Genomic DNA, 25,679 nt, shown 5'->3' on the forward strand with positions numbered 1-25,679 from the left:
GGTCCTTTGAACCCTTAAGATTGAGTTCAAAAACGTAAATATCCGATTATTAGATCAACTCGCAGTAGAGTGAACTTTAAGATACGGTTCCCAGTAGAACACCGAAGTCAAGGATCACTTGCTACGGTCAGTGTGTGGATGGGTGATCAGTTTGATCAACCTACAAAGGAACCAAAGGTGTGCGGTATCTATCCTAATTAAGCTTTTCCACCATTAAGAGCTCGACTTCACGCGCAGGTCGTCAAGGAGAAGATCCATCCCCTCTGCAGAGGATCAAAATTGTGTTGACATGTCTTCGGATCATCCTCAAGAATGTTTCCCAACTGTACACCAATAGCCCATTGTTCATCGTTAGTACGACATAGACCAACAAAAACAACCGATCATTAGATCAAAAAATTTTCAGAGTAGTCTGCTTTTTATTTTCAACAAGTAATTTATTCATTCTACGTCCATATGACATACAATGTACTCACGTGTGCAAGTACTATATGCATGTACTGTCTAATAACAATGTTATTCATACAACGATAGTTAAAGTAACCATAGATATATAATTATATACTGCGTGTGTATTCATGTATTTTTATTTATACGTGTGCATGCACCTGTATACATATAATGTAGGCATGTATTCCTGTACGTACAATATGTATGTACATACAATTCATATGTATATGCATAAAATTTCATTCAATATACGCAAGTACGCACACAAAAATTTCCTCTTATTTTTCAGAGAAAGGAGCATATCTGACGAGGAAGTCATTTATTTGAATGAAGATTGTTTCGCTAATTCCTTCATGTTAAATATGTTACGTATTCACTGGTGGTTATTATACCTATAATATCATTTGTTTATGTATTGACGAAATAGTTGATTTAATTATGGTACATCTGTTTTGTATTATTCACTAATGGTTATTATACAGATAATATTTTTATATATTAACAAAATACCTAATATAATTATGGCATATCTGATTTGTACAAATGCACTTGTCATATACTAATTGTTATGATAATCATAATATTTATTTGTTGTTGTGCATTAAAAAATATGTTTGGAATTTCTACATTCATTAAACGATTTTTAAAAAAAAAAAATATTTTGTTATCATTAAATTTCCTACATTTATCATATCATGCATATTAAGTAAGAGATAATTAATCAGTTGCATTTTATTTATTTTGACAAAAGAAGATATTTCATGTTAATTTTCTTTGATATACAAAAAACTGAACACTTTTGACTCATCAAAATTTCTCACACCGCATAAATTTCTGAATAAGAAAGAAGAAAATGTGCAGACCCTCTTTGAGTATTACATTGTTTGTTTGTTTGTTTTGTTCATTTACGTCGAATTAGAGCTGCGCAATGGGCTATTGGCGATGGTCTGGGAAACATCGCTGAGGATGATCCGAAGACATACCATAACAATTTTGATCCTCTGCAGAGGGGATGGCACCCCCGCTTCGGTAGCCCAACAACCTACACGCGAAGTCGAGCACTTTACGGTAGCACAGTTTAACGAGGACCAATACCGCACACCCTCGGTCCCTACGCAGACTGATCCAAGTGGGTCACCCATCCGCACACTGACCGCAGCCAGTGATGCTTGACTTCGGTGATCTGCTGGGAACCGTGTCTTAACGATCAGTCCACTGCGGGACTTGAGTATTACATAAGTTCTATTTATTTTGTGTTTTTATCAATCAAATCGTTAAATAAAATAAAACATTTCATATTAAACGACATTTTAACTTGTAAATCATTAAGTTCCTACATCAAAGTAAGTCAGACTGATAAAAAACGACTATTTTCCCCAAAATAATCAAGCAAAATTGATGGAAAGGAGAATTTTCCTCGGACTGGGAAAACTATAAGAAGTAAAATATAAAACAAATAATGAAACGCGCTGTCATGCAATCGTGGGAGAGATGACATCAAAGATGACATCAGAATGACGTTTTAGCCGACGTACACTAGCAATAGCATTAAATTGCATTGTCAATGAAAATCTTATGACAGGGTAGATTTTAGCTGAGCATACGAAAACGCTGCAAACGGAAACCTTATAATTATGCAGATTTAAGATGATTTTCATCTTAGAACTAGCTTTATTCAAGGTTTTTTTTCCCCGTTTGAAAATCCTAAGACAACCTCGTTTTAAGGTTGTTATGTTGAAGGTTGTTTTCCAACGTTTTGGATTAGGGTAATGTGCGTAGAATAGAGCAGATTGTCGCAGACCTCGTTTTAAGGTTAGAAGGTTTACACGTAAACCGTGTAAAAAACTCTTTTTAGGTTTGCATGAAAAGATTTTTGTTGTGTTGAAAAAACCTTATATTGCTATCTGGGAATGGTTCAAAAAAGTCCAAGATTTATATACATATTTTTGTTTAGCTAAATGTAAGTGCTTATAATTCCAATTTTTAATTTATTTTGACTTTGATTAATTATTATTCATGATGTATCAAAACTTTACTCACAGCTTAAAAAATGTTGTTAGTAAAATCTCAGTAATATTTTATTTCTCCAATGCTGGGAGGTATGACTATGCATCTTGATATTTCTCAAAATAATTGAAAATGCTTACCCTAATTGTCAAAGCAATAATGAAATCAAATTTTTTGAGGAACAGGGACTAATCCGATAAGCTCTGATTATTTTATATTCAAGAACTCAATATCAATCTGTACACCATAAATTATGCACAAAGAGTTCTACAAACGACATGTTTAAAATACTTTTTTGAACTAATATTTAATGAAGTAATTTTAAGTGATTGACCTCTATTAAATTAAGAAAGAGACTCGAAAATGTAAATATTACAAAGCTGGGAAGCTTTGACAAAACTATGAAACAGAAAATATCACCCAATTCAAGGACAAGATACAATATTTAGATTTAAAAAAATGTAATTAGGGTTCAATACTTTAATCAAATAATTAAAAAAAAAGTTTTCATAATTATGAAATAAAAATGCAGCAAGTGTTGTAGGGAAGCATTTTTCTCAAAAGTAGATTTTTATCCTAAAATTCCGTTAATTATTTAATTGTTTTTTAATCAAATGATAAAGAGATTAATTAAACTTTTTGAAATGACAAATCTTAACCATTTTTTACTACATTTGCTAAATATTAAGGCGTCTCAAGTCATATTAATTTTAAAATCTTGCCTTTATAAAATGGATTTTTTTTCCTTCTTAATACAAGGTTCGTAGTTGTCCTGATATTCCTGGGAAAAAAATTATTTGGTCCTTTTTTGTCCAGATTTTTAGCTTTTTGACCTGATTTTCACGTTCGTACAAAAAATCCCATTTTCCATTAATACAAATGCAGGTTTTTAAAAAATAGATTTGAGGAATCAAAAGATTTATATTTTTAATCTATCGTCTTTTTTTTCTCTTTTTTTAATTAATGCTAGTAGAGAGAAATCATGGCCGGGATAACCTGCTCGGTAGGGCGCTGGACCCATGACCGAGAGTTCGTGGGTTCGAACCCCGCCGACCGAAAACTCCCCGTGTAGTAAAGTGACTGATGCACGTTAAATCTGTCGAGTCGCAAAAGTCCTCCGTAGTCCCATAACGAATCAAAACCTCTGGGGGTACTGGATTGGAGATCGATCGTTCTCTGACTCAGGTCAAAATTACGATCTGTAGAATGAATGAATGGGTCCGCCTTATGAACGGGTGTGGCAGAAGTCAAATTCTTGGCCATAGATGGCGCCACTGAAAAACAAGAAGCGCGCACTCTGCCTTAAATTTGCTCGGTTTCACCAAGCAGGCTGTCCGCGTGGCAAGTGGCATTGGAAACAACAACAGAGAGAAATCACAAAATTTCATTCCTTCAATCAGATGTCGGAAGTAGCGCGCTACAAGTAGCGAAACTACTGTAGTCTCTTCTTTTTTCTTCCGTAGTTTGTAGTTCGATACAAAAAAAAACAGTAGTTTGTAGTGATTCCTGGCAACTACTTTTTACCCTAGTTAAATAAAGAAACAAAGTTCTAATGCCAAAAAATTCGAATTTGATAGGTGCAAACCCATTGCGGGTCTGTCAACGCACGCAATGAGAATGCCTCTGTGGCCCAGTGTTAATAAAATCTACTTTTGATGTTCCGAAAAATCGGTCGAGTTGTTCCTGAGAAATTGAATTTCAAATATCTAACTTATTTAAAATTCGATTTCACAGAAATCATAAAGTGCGTTTTGTGCCCGATTCCGTCACTAAAATATCGTCTGCATTATTAATTAAGTAGCATATTTGCGATCATCCCCTCAAACCGTTAAGATTGAGTCCTAGAATGTTCAGATCCAATCATAAGGATCAAAAATTATTCAGGGTGGTCCAGTTTTTTGCCATGTACTTTATTTCTTGGAGGATATAAAAAAGCCTTGAAAACTTAAATCACAAATATTTGATATTTTCATAGCATTTCTTAAAGCATTGTCGAGGAAAGCATAAAGTTAAAAGAACAAATTCGTTAAAAGTGCTTTAAAATATAAAAACTATTTCATGTCAACATAAATTAAAACTTCTTAACATCTCATATCTAACCATAACAATTTTGAATTTTGGTAAAAAGTAAGTGCCCCAGTTAAGTTAGTCTTTTAAAAGTAGTAACTACATTTCGAAAGTAGTTTGCAGTCACTACATTTAAAAAAAAAGTAGTTGTAGGTAATTACAATTGTAATAAAATAGTTGTAGCTAACTTCAAAGAAAATATAGTTTTTCTGACCACTGGCTCCAATTCAGCAAAAATGGTCTTCTAATCATATGCATGGTTCTGTCATATAACCTTACCCACAAGATTCATTGTAAACATTTTCATGAATTCGGTCATTCTGTGAAAAAGAAACTAAACTAACAATTTTATATTGTTAAATTTTTATGGTGATGAATTCAGTGATCATGCACTTATTTATTATACTGAACAAATTATGTAGGGTTGAGTTATTTCTTAGACTCTTTCAATTGATGGGTTACAATCAAGAAGCTAAATTACTTGAATAAAGAAATCAAAGAACTTAATTACTAATTTTATTACCCACTGGGTGTTGCTTTGGATTTGATGGCGTGCTTACCTTATTTAGACGTAAGAGTAATAGTAAACAGTGCACATGCGTCGTCATTACGTACGTTGCTATGGCGACAACTGTTGTTTAAAAAAAAAATTTAGAATTCTTTTTTTAAATATTGTCTTAAGTTAAAACTTTACAATGAAATGAACAACTTCAAAACCATTATCTCAAAAATAGAATTGCACAAGTCATAATTGGGTATAATATGAAAAAAACACAACTACTTCGATTTAGTAGGAACAACATATGACGCAATGCTAAACGAATGGAATTTAGTTGTTGTTTATTTAGTTATTGTTATTAGTAGTTGTTGTTATTTGTTTTAGTTGTTGTTGTTTATTTAGTTGTATTTAGTTTCAATAACTTTTCTTTAATGCAATAAAATCTGGCGAGCAGCTATTTAAACGATCGAACGATCGAACACTTCGTTTGTTTATTTGTGGCTTGAAGTTAGGCTCGCAGAAAATGCCGTTCATGGGTTAAATTTAGTAGGAACAACACAACCTGTGACGTAGGCTATATTATACCCAATTGATCGGAACAACCTAAGCATTAATAAAAAAATCGACACAGCAAGATCAAATAAAATAAAAAAAGCCGATGATAATTTTGGAATTTCTTGAAGTTGATTGTTTTCACCTCTGAGTTTTTCGTTTTAATTTCCCCAGCGAATATTTTTATGTTATGTTAATTCAAATTATTTTAATATTCATTTTGTTCCTTACTTATTTATAATTACTATCCTGGAGGTGATTTTATGTAATATAAATAGGAATTTTGCGACGTCTCTTAAGAAAAGTAAACTGCTGTTTGTAGAAAATGCAACACCATGAAAGAATCATCAGAATCAAATGAAATTTAATGCAGAAACGACTTGTACTGATACAAATAAATGATGAAATTTTCTAAACAAAAGAAACAAATTAAGCGTCCGAAATCAGTATTTGGTGCAGCCACCACGCGCTGCAAGAAGTGCTGCTATACGACGTGGCATGGAGTCAAACAGATGTTGAATATCTGCTTGAGGAAGAGAATTCCATATCGCTTGTATGCGCAACCAAAGTTCGTCTTTGGAAACTGCAGGACGCGGATCACGAGTGAGACGCCGACCAACCATATCCCACACGTGCTCAATAGGCGACATATCCGGCGAATAAGCAGGCCAAGGAAGAAGTTGCATGCGTTGTGCTGAACAGAAGTCTCTAACAGTCCGCGCAACATGTGGGCGTGCATTATCCTGCTGAAAGATAGCTCCAGGGATGCCTTGAAGGAAAGGAACGACTTCGGGCTGTAGCACTTCACGGACGTATCTGTTGCTATTGAGATTACCCTCAATTCGTATCAAATTGGATCGTCCATGATACGAAATCGCACCCCAGACCATAACTCCGGGTGTTCGACCACTATGTCGTTCAATAATACACTCAGGAAGGCAGCGTTGACCGGCATAACGTCTAACACGAACACGGCCATCATGGGTCCACAAATTGAAGCGTGATTCATCTGAAAAGACAACTTGGTGCCAATCAGCTCGCCAGTCTCTGTGCTCAAGAGCCCACTGCCGACGCAGCCGTCGATGATCCGCCGTGAGGGGAATCCTGTATAATGGCACCCTTGCACGCAATCCACGGCGCAGCAGACGACGACGAATTGACGAAGCCGACAATTGTACACCTGTAGCAGTAGACCAATGTGCTGCCAGCTGCCTGGAGGAAGCTGTGCGATCATTCACCGCCATGCGGAGCAGGTGTCGATCATAGCGCTCTGACGTCACCTTCTGTCGTCCAGTGCCTGTTTTTCGAGTTGTTCGGTGCTCGTCGGTCCACTGCTTCCAAACTCGCATCACTGTGGAACTGTTCCGCTGCATACGAGCTGCTATTGCGCGATAGGAAAATCCTCCTTCTCGAAGGCCGATTATCCTCCCTCGTTCAAACTCCGTAAGTTGCTTGAATTTCTTATTCTTCCGTCGTGGAGGCATACTCAGGTCTCACTAAACGTTTGCCACTAACAAATAATCATAGACTATTTTCAACGTCCCGCTACAGCACTTTATTTATACGCTTTCAGCATCAATTCAGAGGGCGCTGCGCGCGCCACGCACGCGCGATGGCTCTGAAACTTTATTAATTTGCATAATATCCTACAATTGACATTTGCTGCGAATTTCATTTGATTCTGATGATTCCTTCATGGTGTTGCATTTTCTACAAACAGCAGTTTATATTGACTGGTATTGAAAACCAAAGATATTCTTCATTTCAATGCTTTTCAACACACTATTATATAAATACATACATACTAACCTATAGGACCGCATAGTTTTTTTTTTCTTTTTGTTTTTTTCCAATGGCAGGCACTGAATTTGAATCTTTGCCTATACTACGCCAGAATTGTTGCTCATTTCGCGTTACCCAGTGGGCACCTGTGAACCAAAGTCACGGAGGCGAGCAGCATTGCCCACGCCACACTGCCACAACCCGTTTATAGGGTGGGCCACATTCACACATCATACACACACACAACAGAAGACAGCATAAAGAGAGAGAGAGAGAAACATCCATGCCCAGGGCGGGATTCGAACCCGCAGCCTATGGCTTCGCAGTCAGGCACGCTAACCGCTCGGCCACCTGGCCGGCAGGACCACGTTGTGTACCCCCTAATAAGCCTATAATTTTTTCCTCTGGCAGGATACACTAGTAAACGGTAATATAATACGTTGTCCAGTTTGAATATTACGGGTAATGTTGTAATACATAATATTGACTACGAATTTCTTCATTTTAAGTTGTTGTAGTTTATTTACGTCGCACTAGAGCTGCACAATGGGCTATTGGCGACGGTCTGGGAAACATCCCGGAGGATGATCCGAAGACATGCCATCACAATTTTGATCCTTTGCGGAGGGGAAGGCACCCCTGCTTCGGTAGCCCGACGACCTGCGCGAAGTCGAGCACTTTACGGTAGGTAGCACAGTTTAACGAAGACCAATACCGCACACCCTCGGTCCTTACGCAGACTGATCCAAGTGGTCACCCACCCGCACACTGACCGTAGCCAGTGATGCTTGACTTCGGTGATCTGCTGGGAACCGTGTCTTAACGATCAGTCCACTGCGGGACTATTCATATGTAGCAATAAATAACTTAATTTAACTGCTGTAGTTGGAATGAAACGTCATTTTAGTCCTAGTCACTTGTTGTTGTTGTTAATTTACGTCGCACTAGAGCTGCACAATGGGCTATTGGCGACGGTCTGGGATGGATGATCCGAAGACATGTCATCACAATTTTGATCCTATGCGGAGGGGATGGCACCCCCGCTTCGGTAGCCCGACAACCTGCGCGCGAAGTCAAGCACTTTGCGGTAGCACAGTTTAACGAGGACCAATACCGCACACCCTCCGTCCCTACGCAGACTGATCCAAGTGGTCACCCACCCGCACACTGACCGTAGCCAGTGATGCTTGACTTCGGTGATCTGCTGGGAACCGTGTCTTAACGATCAGTCCACTGCGGGACTATTCATATGTAGCAATAATTAACTTAATTTAACTGCTGTAGTTGGAATGAAGCGTCATTTTAGTCCTAGTCACTTGTTGTTGTTGTTAATTTACGTCGCACTAGAGCTGCACAATGGGCTATTTGCGGAGGGGAAGGCACCCCCGCTTCGGTAGCCCGATGACCTGCGCGCGAAGTCGAGCACTTTACGGTAGCACAGTTTAACGAGGACCAATACCGCACACTCTCGGTCCCTACGCAGACTGATCCAAGTGGTCACCCACCCGCACACTGACCGCAGCCAGTGATGCTTGACTTCGGCGATCTGCTGGGAACCGTGTTTTAACGATAAGTCCACTGCGGGACTAGTCCTAGTCAGATAACGTGAACAGTGATTGAGTTGGTACTTTTCTCTCTAAAGTATCACATCATACCAACGAGAGGACTTTTATCAGCGATAGTTTTTACCTACACCTTGTTGCGTAAATGCGGTGAGATTAGGTTAGTTTGACGCTAAGATGGAATTAACGAACCTGGCCTGTCTATGCCACCGGAAAATATGCCACCGGAGTACTTACGTTCATCTGTGCTCAAAAGACTGGTGAGTCTTTATCAAATTTCAAGAACAGATTGTCCAAGTTACGGAAGTTGATCCGAATAATATAAGAGATCATGAGAGACTTCCTTAAATCAAAGATATTCAGTGATCACGGGGAAACGAACCAGTTACCAATTTTGTTGCATTTCGAATTTCACCCACCCCGGTTCCATATGTATTTTATTGAATTGTAAAAGCAACGATTTTTAAAGGACATCGGTGCACAAATGTAAGGTCCGAAATCGTAGATTCCATTCTATTGCCCACTCAGTCAGTAAAATAATTGATAAAAATTCTTACATTAGAAAAATCTTTAACTAGAATACATTTAAAAGCTTTGCCTTCCTAAAGCAGAAAGTGCTGAACACTTTATGATTGAATTAGAACTATTTATATCAAAAAGTTAGGCTTTTAATAAATATGGTTTTTATTTTACATTAATTAGAATGCTCTATAGCTTGAAGGAAGGAAGTTCGAAAACCACATCAAATATGGATGTATCCTTGTGATGTTTTTCTCTACACTGTGCTTCAACTTGACAAACTTAGATAAACCTTTTTTTATATTGAGAAGACAAGCCCCTATTGCATTGACTTTCGAAAGGTCAAATGTTTGTAACTTATTTTTTAAATCAACCATATAAATATGTAAGTTTGTGCGCAGTTTATTCTTCTTTAGCTATGGTTTGCTCTGTACGCTTTCATTTAAATATTTACGTATCAAAGGTAACAAAATGCATTATAAAAAAGTCCCGCAGTGGACTGATCGTTAAGACACGGTTCCCAGACGATCACCGAAGTCAAGCATCACTGGCTGCAGTCAGTGTGCGGGTGGGTGACCACTTGCATCATTCTGAGTAGGGACCGAGGGTGTGCGGTATGGCTGTTCTACCGTAAAGTGCTCGCCTTCGTTTGCAATTCGTCGGGCTACCGAAGCGGGGGTGCCATCTCCTCGGCAAAGGATCGAAATTGTGATGGCATGTCTTCGTATCATTCTCAGGGATGTTTCCCAGACCGTCGGCAGTAGCCCATTGTGCAGCTCTAGTGTGATGTTAATGAACTACTACAACAATATATAAAAACGTTATATATATACTTTATGTTACTTAAAAGTGTAACTATAAATAAATTAAATTAATTCAGTAATTAGGTATTAACTGTTTTTGTTTGCAAAATGAAACGAAATGTTCCTCAAAGAATTATCATTATTTAAGAAATGTTGTTGTTGTTGTTAATTTGCGTCGCACTAGAGCTGCACAATGGGCTATTGGCGACGATTTAAGAAATGAGAGTTGTTTGATTATTTTTAACGAAACTCGCAGAACATTTGTAATTATCAAAACTTCTGCTGCAGAACAATGAATAATACAATACTGCTTGCTGCAATTTCCTTCACTAACCTTCTAGAACTCTCGGCTATTTCGGTGTTGCTTTATTGATTGTTGTTGTTGGTTGTTGTTAATTTACGTCGCACTAGAGCTGCACAATGGGCTATTGGTGACGGTCTGGGAAACATCCCGGAGGATGATCCGAAGACATGCCATCACAATTTTGATTCTCCGCGGAAGGGATGGCACCCCCGCTTCGGTAGCCCGACGACCTGCGCGCGAAGTCGAGCACTTTACGGTAGCACAGTTTAACGAGGACCAATACCGCACACCCTCGGTCCCTACGCAGACTGATCCAAGTGGTCACCCACCCGCACACTGACCGTAGCCAGTGATGCTTGACTTCGGTGATCTGCTGGGAACCGTGTCTTAACGATCAGTCCACTGCGGGACGTTGCTTTATTGAACTTGCAAACATTTGAAGACTTGTGTGCTCAATTTAGGCTTATAAACCTTTATCAAGAAGAAGGACAGGTAGAACAGCTTAGTGAAGGACATCTCGATGTTGTAGTTCAATTGCGTCGCACTAGAGCTGCACAATGGGCAATTGGCGACGGTCTGGGAAGCATCCCTGAGGATGATCCGAGGACATGCCATCACAATTTTGATACTCTGCAGAGGGGATGGTACCCACGTTTCGGTAGCCCGATGACCTGCACGCGACGTCGAGCACTTTACGGTAGAACAGTTTAACGAGGACCAATATCAAGGATCCAAGTGGTCACCCACCCGCACGCTGACCGTAGCCAGTGATGCTTGAAGCACATCGCGAAGAATACATTCAGGGTTACGAACCTGAAATCTTCACGATTCGCACAGTCTATTGCGGGTGATATCACTCGGCTAGGGAGGCCCCTTTTCAAAATTAAATTTTTGTATAAAATAATCGTTATCGGCATTTTTATGGAGTATATATATGTCCGAAATCGAGAGTTTGTTCCTCTGTCCTAAGATTTTGCGACCAGGTTGTGACTGTCTTGAATTTTTACATCGAAATTGTTATTTTTTCTAATAAGTGGTTGTAGTTATATACGATAATTTTGACGTTTTTTCTTTATATTCAATGTATATGGTGTACGGATGTTTTAGATTAGTGGTTTTGATCGAACTTTATATAGTTTCAAAAATGAAAAGAAATCGGACAATTTATCCTAAATCGAATATTCCATTGCATCTTCCAGATCGCAGATGTAATTTAAAATTTGCCAGTGCGAATGCATATTTCAACAGCACCCTTTTCCGGTAAGTGATATATTCAATTAATTATTTTCAAAAAACTTTTCGCAGTTTTGTTTAAATGATAATTTAAATAATTTACTGAATTGTTTTCATTTATTTTTCTCACTGAGGCCGTTTTACTAACAGGCAACTTTAAAATGTCTGAATATTACAATAAAATTCTAATTTAGAAAAGACTATGATAAAAGACAATAGACGATAAAGCTCTACGTTGCTCTGTGGGACAGAAGATTATGATCTTTGGCCAAAAGAAAAAAATTAATTTTCAACCAGAATATGTGTAGGCAGTTTTAATGTAGCCCAAATTAAGTATTCATAATCTTTCCAAAGATTATAATTTACTTTTTGGACCGACGAGAGTACAATTTAATGAAAAATATGTTAACAAAAATTGTTTTAAATGTAACTTTAAGATTTTTATTTCAGAAACATATACAGGAATATTACCTTACTGTTACATTTTTATCAGAGTAATTAGTTAGTGTTAAATTATAACAAAAATTTTCAATTTGTTGGATAAGTTAATACTCTTGACAAACTTAAAGTTTATATCTTATCATTTGACATTTTACAATGTTTGAATGACTTTCGAAAATTAGTTCCAAAAAGTTCCACGAGGTAATTGGCTAAACTTTTTTTTGTTTTCTTCTTTGATGTTTCTTTCGAAAAAACTTGCCCCATTTTGCCCGTATTGCAAAGGTGGACTAAATATACCGAAAAACAAAAGTTATGTTTTTTTCAGGGTTTTGCGTTATTTTCTAATTAGAGTTATTTTGTAACATTACTTCGGAAATATAATTTGCTTTTCATTTATAATAAAAAATTACGAAAATTATTTTAATTTCATTGCTATATTAATTATTTAAACGTACTGTATTTTGTACTTTTGCTCGCCATATTTCAGCCGCCATTTTGTTTCACAATCGTATTTTTGAGTTCAACTTATATTGCTTTAATGTTGTCGTCTTGCATTGAATCCTGAATTTATCAAAAACTCTGTCATAAAAGCAAATTGTGATAAATTTTATTCAAAATATCGTTAAAAATTGAGTAGAAAGAAAATAAAATCGTCAGATTTAAATAAAATTATAGCCTTCATGCACAACATTTGTACGCTTAAAGGAGTGGCTTAATAAGACATATTTCAAAAATACTGAAAGAATGTAATGCTCAACGTAACTATTCCTTGAGTTTTTTAAACTAAGTTGTTTCTTGGATCTAGCACTGGTTTTATCGGTTTTTATAGAAAGAACAGGTTTCTTTAGAAATGAGGTTTTCACTCGAAAAATTAAACTTAAAGCAAACAAGTAAAAGTTAAAAAATGGTGTCTTTTTAACTATTTCAATAAACTATGTGCTTATTAAATTATAATGTGCTTATAAAAGCTGTATACTTATAATTGCACATGTGCTTATTATACTTTGTACAGTGATCTTCGTAAGAATCAATTATGAATATGATAATTAAACAATTAGGTAGCGAAATTAAACAAACTTATGCTCTTAGAATATACCTTCTTATAGTTTTGTAATCGAAATTTGGATGGTACTCAATCTCAAAAATCCTTTTAAAGTTTTCTTTTCGGTACATTACCATAGGTAAAGTTAATTGAAAACTTTTTGTGCATAATAGTTTTGAAAACTAGTGTATCAAAAGATAATCTTATATAACCAGGGCCTGATTATCGCCTAGGCCCAATAGGCACGGGCCTAGGGCCTACACTTTCTGGGGACCTCAAAAATTAGTAAGAAATCCACAATATTTCATTAAAAAAAATACTGAAAGAAACAGTGTCTCAAAAAAGGCATTTTTTATTTCAAATTTTCTTTATATTGTGATAAACCAAACTCGTGTAAACATTGCACTAATCAATTTCGAAAGTACAGCTGAATTTTAATTGGTGCAATCTTTACTCCAATGGCTTAAGCAAATGCAACTGGAATGCAAAGTCACTTATAAATGATTAGTGTCAACAAGAACTTAACAAATATGTAAATATGGAAGGCTGCAATCTTTAAAATAATTCAGCTAATCAGTGAATTTATCAAAAATCACTGATTTCAATTGTTGGTCACCAAACTATTTTTATTTTCATACAACATTGTTTTGTTTTATATTTTGCATTAATAATTACATGTTTAAACTTTATCTTAGAAAAATAATCTTCAATTGTCAACTTTCAAAATTTTTTAGAATGTTTCTCTTGAATCGTGCAGTTCAATAGATTCTTTTTATAGTTAGAACTACTCTCCAGAAATTTAATTTCAAAATATTTTGTTAGGGGCCCTGAAAATGTTGTGGACCTTGGGCCAGAATTTGTCTTGCTCGGTCCCTGTATATAACGAATAGCTTTGAATATGTTAGTGGTTGAAAAATTCGGTACAAAAAGAAATTTTTTTTAATTAAGCTCAAACTTTAAAATACAAAATTTAAACTAAATCGATGGAATGGTGATACATTTTAAGAAAAGTTTTACAAATTAAGATTTTTAAACTATACATGAATTAAGTGTTTCTTCGTGACTAATGAATGTGTTTTTCTTACAGCAGGAGCTTCTCTACTATTTTCATTAAGAGTGCAGTCATTAGTTCTTCTATCAGAATCGCCAGAAGTATGTCTACCTCTAAATTCCCGTCGATAGACAGAGCAACGACAACAGAGCAATAGTTCATGGAAGTCTACTTGCAATTAAGTTTTGCCACACCCTACAATAAGTTAGTCTATACTTTTCTTCGAACTTAAAAATTATTTTGCAGCTGTATTGATACATTTTTACAAAACTTTGTTTTAGGGAATTGACAACTGTTTCAAAATACTTATTCAAAATATACTATTTCAGTTGATGTTTTTTGTACAGTATAAAGTTCGGTATAAAGTACGAAGGCAAATATGTTACTCGAACTAATTGTTTCCTGTTTTGATTTACATATCAGTATGCTTTTTATCAGTACAGAACTAGTTAAGAAATGAAAAGGAATTCAAATAACTGACAGTTAAAGAATTTGTTAAACCTATGCATTTTTAATCCTGTAAATTAAGCCGTATCTATTCTAATGATAAAATCTGTTAAAATAATTTTAACTCTTTTGAAACTTTAAATCTATGCCTCTTAAAATTTTTTTAAAATGCTTTTTGTAATGAAATCTTTAATTTGCAAATAGTTTGACTAAAAATCATAAGTTGGACTTCTATTTTTTTCTTATATTAGTGGTTTAAGTCTTTATTTAGTTAATTCTACGATTAATGCTGGAAGGAATAGTAATATGAATTGGCGCATTGAAACTGTAATCTATGTTAATTTCAACGTTAAAATCATTCAGTCCTCATAAAGAGTTGAATAAGCAAAGTAATTTTATAAGTTTAAATCAAAGTTAAGAAAAATTGCAAATCTTACTTTTTAATTTCTTTAAAAATATAACAAATCTAAATGTTTTCAAAGCTTGAAACGGGAGAGATAAAAATCTTAATATGTTTTTGCATTTAAAGATGCAGGTTGGGTAAAAATATTTTCCAAAAATTAAATTTTTATGAAAATTTTTAGATTTGCTGGTTTTCTAACTTAAATCCAAAATTCCAACTCAATATGGCATTGTTTCTTTTTATTTTAAATGTGGATACAGATTAATAAATTGCTGCATTAAACGGAAATTTACTATATTAAAGTAGTAAGTTTAAAAATTGTGATTCAATAGTAAAATATAATGGTTCTAAGTAATGGGAAAAAACTAAAGGGATAAAACTTAAATTGCAAAAATAGAATAATAAATTTAAAAACTAGATAAACTTACTATTAAACAGTAAAACGGTAGAGAAATACAATATATAAATACGTTCACCGTAAGGGATAACAAAATTCAAATTTTCCAAGGGCTAGAAACCACTTTTGTGTAATCGGTAATCGAATATAAAGTATTAACATTTATAAAATTACATAATGGCTATTTAATATTTTCAATATTAAAAATGACCATCAGTCCGACTAAACTAAATGATCTAAAACATTTAGATGTTTATAATTTAAACAGAGCAGAAACATTCTAACATTTAGATTAGAAATCTACTGTAATCTGGAAATTTCAAACATTATCTTTATATGTTTTCCTTGTTTCTGCGACTTCCCAAATAGTTGGCAGTCGTAAATTTCTTAGATTCGCAGAAGTAATTTTAGTTTTAACAGACCCCTCCTTTTTTAACTCTTCGACACAGAATTTTCATTAAACCAATTTGCACTTTTTCATTTTGTATTTAGGCCAAAAGAAGTAACAAACGTATTTAGCTCTTTAATAATTTATAGTTATAAAATACAGCGTGAAAAAAAAACCGGTGACTTTTTGGCGACTCACTGCTCAATACGACTCACTTCTAGATCTAAAGTTTATTCATCATTAAAAGATCTTAAATACACTTGATAAATTTTTCAATGAGAACTTTTTTGTATTTAATAAAGTATTTATGTAATTTCAATAATCTAACATATTTATTTAGTAACTAGTTTACTTTTTTATTAAGATATAGCAAAATGTTTTGCTTGTAATTAGCTTCAAAAAATAGATATGGGACGCAAGTAAATATCGGAAGAAGCTTAATAAAAACGATTACTTAATAAAACGTCGTCGACATACTTAACAAAACACTAGGAATGTAAAACTAAACGCACGGATTTTTTGCAACCACTGATTAAATAACTAAGAGCTACAGTATCTTTACTTTCAATGTAATGTCTAAGGACGAACTTTCTAGTGTTCTGCACCACTAAAGTTTTCATTCTAAATTCGTAGCTTCGGAAAGGGCTCAAGTATGTTTAAGAATATTCTAGATCATTCGTTTTTAAATCAAAATTCTATTTTTCTGTCTAAAAAAAGCTTAAAGAATTACCGTGATTTATCCTTATTCTAAGCACCACAGTGACTTGGAGTTTTTTTTTCCACCTCCACGTATATTAAAAATTTATTTGCTCTCATTTTAAAGTCTTCAAAGATTTAATAGAACCTGAAAAGCTTTGCAAGTGGATAATTGTTTTAAGTTAGTAAATAAAGAAATTTTTAATATTTTTGTTTAACTTTAAATCTTTTGGTGGCAAAAGAAAATATTGGCAAGTAAGGGAAGTATGAAGTGAAGACTGAAAAAGATGAAATAAAATTGCGTTTTATTTAAATATCTTAACAAGACCCCTTAATGTTTAGTTGGATTTTTTTAAGTTTCTAAACATATTTAGTTTATCTGAGTAAAGTTTAATTTTTACGTCCCTTACGTTTCAGGCAAAAGTTTTTAATAGGGGGAAATCTTTATTAAAATTCTTATTAAGTGGCTTCTGAATTCTTCAGAAGAAATTCAAATATTATTTTGCTCTGAGTAAATTACTAACAAGTAACTCTATAACTTATCTTAACAGAAACCTAACACTAACTTATTTCAGAAGCAAAATAAGATTTGATTTGCGTGGAATAGTTAGCATAGGATTGGAATCCGGATTTCTTATTATAAAGAAAATGAATTATAAAAATTGCTGAAAGTTGTAAATTCTGAAGATTATGAATAACAGATTATCTGTTCCTTTCCATACTATATAGTTACAATATCTAGTTTAAAGTAAATATTTTTAGAAATGACTAAAATATTGATTCTTTAAAAATGCTTAGGTCAAAATTAGATCACTAGCCTTTATAAATGGTGTTGGATAATCTCAAATTTTGAACCAGTTTTAATTTGTAAGAATGTTTAAATAAAAGTCTAAAATTACAGAATAATTTAAGGTTCTGAATTATCTGATGTATTTTACTGGTAGATTACCTTCATACCTTGAAACAACATTTACTTGAATTTTTTATTTGCCTCAATATGTTCAGATAGCTTTTTTGTTGAGAAAAATAAAAAGTGGAATTCTAGTCACTGTGGTCGTAGTAGATATGCTATTCTTAAATTGTTTCTTTAAAGTTCAAATTTCTTTAGGTTTTTTATTTTCAACAAAGACATATTGTAGATAATGAGACATTTCTACGTCGTTGCTCATACGAAATTTAGAAACGATTAGGAATAATGAAACACTTACAACCACAATATAGTTAAATAATATCGATGAGTCTAAAATTTTTGAATAAACTCTGTAGTAGTACAATATTAGTCTCAGAATTTTATGTTCAAAACTTATAAGCGTGATCTTAAGCACACAATTTAAAGCAAGTAAAATTGGCTAAGAGTAGTTAAGACTGTCTTTGATCAGAAATTTGCTTCCCCATCACCGAACTTAATTTTAAATGCCTGTTTTTCATAATTTAAATTTAAAGACTGCATAACTTCAGTTTAATTCTAAAATTATCACTTTCTCTCCTAAAAACCAGTAATCATATTGACTTCACAAAGATTAGTAAAAATATGAAATTTTTATCTCCAGAAATGTATAGGTAGAATTTTCAGGATTTCTGAAAATCCAGAATAAGCCTTTGTTAAAGAACGAACGCCAGTTTCACAGAACAATATTTATATAGGATTCTCGTTTACATATTTCTGAGAGCAGGTTTAAATGAGCTTTTTAATTTCTTTTTAATTCAAATTTGAAGTTTCTGCTAAAGTGACGGGTATCTTAAGAAAAGGTTGCTAAGTATAAGTGTTTGGGTACTGCTATAAAAATTTTATTAAGTAGAATCAAATTTTATTTTAAATCAAACGTGAGCATGCACTGATTTTGCATGAAAAGCAGTGTTTTTTTAAGAAACAAGTGTGGGAAGTGTGCTGACTATTCCCCCAGAACAGAAGCTTTACTGTCAAAGTATCAACTCTTATTTTAAATACAAGCTTTCAATTAACTTTTACTAAAACAGAGCCTTAAAAAAGCAGGAATCACGGTAAAGTTTTCGTTCAGTTTGTGGCATTAAATAAGAGAAGTTACCTAAATCTCAAATTTTAATTTCAATGGGCTTTTCGACGTATTAATGTAATTTAGTTTGCATTAAATAAGAAAGGAATTTTTTAAAAGAAGCAAAATTATGAAGTTCAATTTATCTGATTCAGTCATTGGTTTTGCATATCGTTTCAAATCTCCAACTGAGGCATTTTACATATTGAATGTGTAACAGATTATAGGATATTAGTAGTTTCTACTGATTTGCTTTAAAATACTGTTTTTAAATGAAAGGGTATGAAATTTATCAGAAGGATTCAGCGTAATTGTAATTTTTCAAAATTTAACTTTTTTAAACATTCTGTAATTTATAAATTTATATTAATGTTCTTTCCTTGCTATAAAGAAAATAGAACGAAAATGGGGTATTGTAAATAGAGAAGGAATTAAATTGTATAATACAAAGTAATCTGTTTCCAACTCAAATTATAACTTTCAGTCAATGTTCAATTTGTATTTTCAACATCTTTGTTTTTCCATTTTTTATGAATTTATGATTGTTAATGTGCGACCTATAAATGTTGTGTAGTCAAAAATTCTGTTTTAAATGTGTAGATTACTGTCTGGAGGAAGACCATAATTTGTATTAAAGTTTATTTTGTACTTTCTTTGAATGCTGTGAAAATTGCTTAATGTTTTCAATGGTTTGAAATGCTTGTTTTCCAGTACGAAGCGTCTTTTCTTTCTGTAGCGAGAACTTAATTTTGTTTAAATTATCCATTTCATCTAGTTTTTCAAATGCTGAATCCTCTCTAAATGTTAAATTAAAGAACTAAAATTTAAAGGGACTTTATAAATCTTTTTTTCGAAAATAACGAATTTTCTACATTTAAATTAGCTTCTGTTTCTAAATAGACCCGATAAACGTTAATAAAATTTAATCTTATAAATCTGCTTTATATCCCAGAGATTGTCTCTAATATAGTAATGAAATTTTTTTTGCGTTACTTAACAAGATGTTTCAGAAAAAGTCATTAACTATTACTGCGATTAATTAAGGAAAGATGGATTCTTTTAACCTTTAGTGGAAATGAATAGCCGTTTCGTAACTCTTAAATTACCATGCGCTTAGGTTTTCCCGTCCTAAAAATGGACACGCGATTCTCCGTAATTTCTATAAAATACGATAATCTCTAGGTCAAGCTATTCCTTTCTTTGGCGAATTTGACTTTAATCCCCGTTCGATGAGTAAATCTTCCATGTCAATCTCGTTTCTGTTACAGAAAATCTAATAGCGAAGCAATAGTTGAATCAAAACAAATTAATACAACGTCCCTCAGAACGCAATCTGAAATATTTTCCTAACTTATCTTTTTAGTTTGAACTAAAGGCGAAAATTCTCGTAATAGTTTTTTTAGTGAGCAGCATTTGCAGTAGATGGAAAGGAAACGGCGAAAAACTCCAATGGTTAGCCAAACGGTTATCAGATTCTAAATTTTTATGACTGAAAGCCACTTTCCTTCCGTTTAAAAGAAAGCCTAAATTTAGTGAATTTCTTACCGAAATGAGTTTCTTATTGATAGGACAATATGAAACAGGAACTTGCAAGTAATGATCAGAAGTTTTGAAGTGACTGGGAGAATGTGATGCATGAAGTGGAAGTGGTAGACGGCCGCTACCGCTTTTGCTTTGTGTTTCACACTCTTTCAGCCGTTTCGGAACTTCACGATTCACTTAAATTTCTGTTGGACAATTCGGCTTCGTGCTGTGTTAGTTTTCATATTTCGTAGATATATGAAAACAAATGTTCAAGGGATAGAGCGCTTGCCTCTTATTTAGGCGACTCTAATTCAAATCCCAGAGATGATGATGACCTGGTCGATTTGAATTAGGCTTGCGGCTCTCCCAGACTCCAGTTTTAACATTAAATATCCTCGGTGATAAAAGGGATCATTGGTTTGAATCCCCTTCTCAGGCTACCTATTGGAGATTTTCGTTGCTTTTTGTTTTTGCATATGCGGATAACTTTACTGTAACGTTAGAACTTAACAAAAATTCGATTAGATCTTCAAAAGTTCGGTTAGTTATCACCCAAGACTATTTCAGTGCTTGATAAGCGTTTGTCTTTTGGGTATGATTTCAAATTACGAAGCTACAAAGTTCAACATTGATAATTAAAACCCCGAAAATTTTATAAAATGAAGTTAATAACTGAAATTAATAAATTAGGAAGTGATAGTTTATTTTAAATTTTAGTTGGAAAGTAATTGAAATATCACTTTTCACTGAATTAAATTTAATAAATTTAGTCAATAAAAAATCTTTTTATTTTAATGCATGGAAAGCTTTCAATTTATTTTTACTAATGTTTAATTCGAAAAAGTAGGAAAACAAATTTAAATAGAATTTTTTTTTTCTGTTCCCCTAATTCTGGTTTTTGAACGAACTTTAAATTTTAGTTCTTGTAAACTAAAGTTTTCTCTTAAATCATCATTTATATGTAGTAGTGCTAAATTTCATCAAAATTTCATGTATAACTAAATTTAGCATTTACGTGGGAATTTTCGTTTGAACTCTGTTTGGCAATAGAAATTTTTTCATTGGTAGTCCTGTATATTTGAACTTGTACTGTATGTATGATATTTGTGAGCGGCTTATTTCGATGTTATAATTTGTGCCAATTTTTCTCAGTTTTGATGTGCATTTTTAAAATAAGGAAACAATAAATTAGTCTTGTAAGTATTGATGTTTATTTAATGGTGTTTCTCAAAACAAAACTGTCACTTTAAATACGAGCTTTTCAATTAACTTTTATTAAAACTGAGCCTTAAAAGCTAGAATTGCGGGAAAGTTTTATCTCAACTGTGGCATAAAATAAGAGTAAAATGTGTTCTAAATCTCACATTTAAAGAAAAAAATCTTGAATGATCCTTTTAATGTAATGTAATTTACTTTTTAAATAAGAAAGGAATTTTTAAGAAACAAAATGAAGTAAATTTATCAGATTCAGATCATTGATTTTACATATGTTGTTTCAATTCTTCAATTGAGACACTTTACATATTGAATGTGTGACAGATTTTAGGGTATTAGTAATGTTTTTACAGATTTTCTTTCAAATACTGCTTTTATAAGAAAAGGCATGAATTTGATCTCACGGATTCAGCGTAATTGTAATTTTTCCAATTTACCTTTTTTTTTCAAACAGTCTGAAATTTATAAATTTCTATTAATGTTCTTTCCTGCTATAAAGAAAGATAATAGAACAAAAATGTGGATACTCAATAGAGATAAGGAATTAAATTGTATAATCCAAAGTAAATAAGTTTCCAACTCAAATTGTAACTTTCAGTCAATGTTTAATTTGTATTTTCAACATCTTGTTTGCTACGAAGGCTACAAAGTTTAACTTTGATAATTAAAATCCCGAACATTTTATAAAATGAAATTAGTAACTGAAATTAATAAATTAAGTGATAGTTTATTTTAAATTTTAGCTGGAAAACAAATTCATTTAAATAGAATTTCTTTTTGCTTTTCCCCGAATTCTAGTTTTTGATCGAACTTTAAATTTTAGTTCTTGTAAACTAGCGAACTGTAGTAAAGTTTCTCTTAAATGATCATTTATTTGTAGTAGTGCTAAATTTCATCAAAATTGCATGTATAAATAAATAAGTATTTACAAATGTGAATTTTTGTTTGACCTCTGTTTGGCAATAGAATTTTTTTTAGCATTGGTAGTCTTGTATATTAGAACTTGTACTGAATGTATGCTAGAATTTGTGAGCGATTTATTTCTATGTTAAAATTTGTGACAATTTTTTCGTAGTTTTGATGTACATTTGAAATGAACTAATAAATTAGTCTTGTATGAATTAATGTGTATTTAATGTTTTTTTTAAAACATTCAGAAATCTTATTTCCGTGGTATCGCTTCAAATGGTATTTACTCTTTTAGTCTTTATTTCAAACTTGTTTTATTTTCCCATTTAAAACACTAGTTGCTATGTACACCGCGCAAAAATAAAATTGCTAATCCTAATATCAACTGCACTTAGCCCTTGTTTAGCCTCAAATTTTAGGATTATGAAGGAAATCTGGAAAGTATATATGGTAGGTCATAAATTTAGTTGATGCTAAATTCACTTTTGCTCATTTACCCTATATCTAACTTTTAAGACTATCAAAATTTTACCAAAGATTATAAAATTAAGGTTATAACTAGTGTTACATGTAACTTCATTTAATACACGTGAATTTTTAATTTATCATTCTTTTAAATGATAAATTCTCAGATAAGTTGGTTCAATGTTGAACCAAAATATAGATTCCTTAACCACAATACTGTATACTAATTTGAACTAACCAAGGATTAAACTTGATACCAAGTAAGATTTCGTAAATTTTGAGCGTATTGAACAGTTGTGATAAAGCATTAAATCACATCATGTGATAAAGCATTAAACATCACGCAAGTAACTTAAAATCACATAGATGATTATTCGATGCGAATCAAGCATCGGCAGTATTTATTTTGACGGGGTTGAATCTGTTTCAGAGATGAATTTCTGAAATTGTATATACCTTAAAAATGTTCAGGAAAACATACGTTTGAATTGAGTTTTATCCTCAAATTGAAAGATTTTTTCTTTCAAAATGCATTGCCTCAATAAATAACTTTTGATAAAAAAATTTTCAAAATTAAATTCCTGGGATTTTGCGTCCTTGCAAAATTACAATTTAGTAATCAAAGTAAAGTCTGATATTTTAGAGGGAAAAGCCACATTTCTAATTTACTTAAAGAAATCTGCGAAATTTGAAGCAATTTTTGATTCACAATTTTTACCTTTCTAATTCTTTAATTTGCATGTTTAAAAGTGTTTTCCTTTAGCATAATATCGACAAATTTCCCTTCACAACCTAAGCATAGCATTTTTATTGAGTTTAAATTCTTTCTTATAGCTAGCTTCGTGAAGCTTAGTGTACGGCTTTGAATATCTTTAGTGTGCATAAAATGACTTAATGAGTATTACAATGAATGTTTATATTATTTTGTTAGATACAGCTCAAATGGTATATGTAAAATTCGATAATTTACTGAGAAGTAATAACTGTGTTTTGAAATTAAGTTTGAATCTGAAAAGAATATAGCGAGTTGGAAAATTAAACTAGATTGATCAACACTAGTAGCACAATTGAACTCTTAACGTATTGAAATGCTAAACAAAGAAAGTGAACAATAAATTTAAACATTCAAAACGTTTACAAACATCTCAATGTTAATTTCTACATCAAGGAATACTTTTAAAGCAGTTGAAAGCATGTTTTAGGAGCACTTGCAGGGGCTTAGGAGTTCTATAAATGTTTTGTTACTACCTTATAAAATGAGTTTGAAAGCGGTTTAAACTATGTATTTACGTAACATCAAACATGTTTATGGAAAGCGGTCCAACAACTAAGCAACAAACTATGTTAATTCTTCTGATCTTTATGAATAAATGCCTTTTTTGTTAAACATACAATTGGTTTTGACAACTAATATTGTGCAATTTTATTCTCTCAAACGATAAAATCTATGAACGCTAGTATTACAGAATCTGGCAATGACAGTGCGGTGCTCGCCACTCTCACCAGTCTTACCGCCAGCTTGGGGATTTAAGATCTTCAGGTAAAAGAAACCCTGTGATCCTAGTGATATATATTCTGTCCTTCAGAGGAAGAACAGCCACTTACCTTTTAAACTTTTTTACTAGCTAGCTTGGTCGCAGAACGACCCATAATGTTTAATTTAGTTTATGTTATATTGCCGTTTGTGTTTATGAAATAAGTATGTTTTAAGAGAAACCCGCATTTCGTATTCACTTCAACAGCTTTTAGTAATTCCAAAAAAATTAATCACATTTGACATTCGCCATGTCTTATTGTTTTGATGAGCAATAAAACGGTAGCCCATAATTAAACTCGTATTGTTCTATAACTTATTGATCACCCTTTTTTGCTATACCATTGTCACAAGTAAAACTACATTAGATAAACATATACCCGAAATGCAGAAACTTATTTTTAGATCCCATTACATTTTACTTTTAAGTAACAAAGTGTTATAATATAATTAGAGCATAAAATAATTATTTGCGCAATATTGCTTGAATTGAGATTGATATTTACAAGAAAAAGCGAAATTGAAATAAACTAGTAAATAAAACATTAATATAAAAGAGTGAAGTAGAACTTTATATTTTTAAAGGATGCAAGTTGAAATAAAAAAATTTAAATTACTAGAATATATATATGAACTAAAATGCGTGATGTGGTACTTGTTACCTCTCCCTCGAAATTAATCTTCTCAAGGCGTTGAATCTTTGTTGACTGTCTCTTATTAACATTACTTTTAGTACCTTGTGTAATTTTAACCTAATTTAAGAAGAAAAATCACTTAAATTATTTTAAACGAAACATATTTATAAAGTACTTATTTTTTGTTGGTAAAAAGGATATTTAATATTTGAAAAATTTTTTTTTACTTTATATAAATCAAACATTTGAAATACAAAATATGTTTAATTGTGGAGTTCATGAATATTTTTATACGTTTTATAAAAATTTTTTCAATTTACTTTGCGAAATTAAAAATACATAATTATTTAGCAAAGCTACTACATTAAAAATTGCTAAGTTTACTTTTTTTTAAACATGAGGATGGAACATTCATTATTCTAGTAATGGAACATTCATTATTCATGGAACATTCATTATTCAAGTAATAAAAAAGCAAAATAAATATTTTTGTTTCGAATAAATCAGTAGTTATGATATCTTGTGGTATTTTAAGGGGTGTAAAAAAGATTAAATATGAAGCCTTTTTAGTAGAAAATAAAAGTAAAGGCTCATGAATTGATCCTATATTCTATGCGATTTTATTATGATTGCATTATGCTATCTTTAAAGAATCGTTCCTTTTTACACGCATGCAAATAACATTTTGCTCAATATTTTATAACTTTTTTGTGGGACTTTTTTGTGGAACTAACCCTCATTT

The 25,679-nt window shown here is 32.7% G+C and overlaps 1 long non-coding RNA gene across 1 annotated transcript; it reads left to right on the forward strand.

Moving 5' to 3' along the window:
* The first annotated feature begins 11,421 nt into the window (after positions 1-11,421).
* On the forward strand, positions 11,422-22,519 carry LOC147806643 (uncharacterized). Its single transcript, XR_015436067.1, has 2 exons — positions 11,422-11,805; positions 14,349-22,519. It is a non-coding gene; the product is annotated as an uncharacterized LOC147806643 (long non-coding RNA).
* The last annotated feature ends 3,160 nt before the right edge of the window (positions 22,520-25,679 follow it).

The sequence above is a fragment of the Parasteatoda tepidariorum genome, chromosome 8 (assembly GCF_982258835.1).
Source record: "Parasteatoda tepidariorum strain Cologne lab strain chromosome 8, Ptep-v5.0, whole genome shotgun sequence".
NCBI lineage: Eukaryota > Metazoa > Arthropoda > Arachnida > Araneae > Theridiidae > Parasteatoda > Parasteatoda tepidariorum.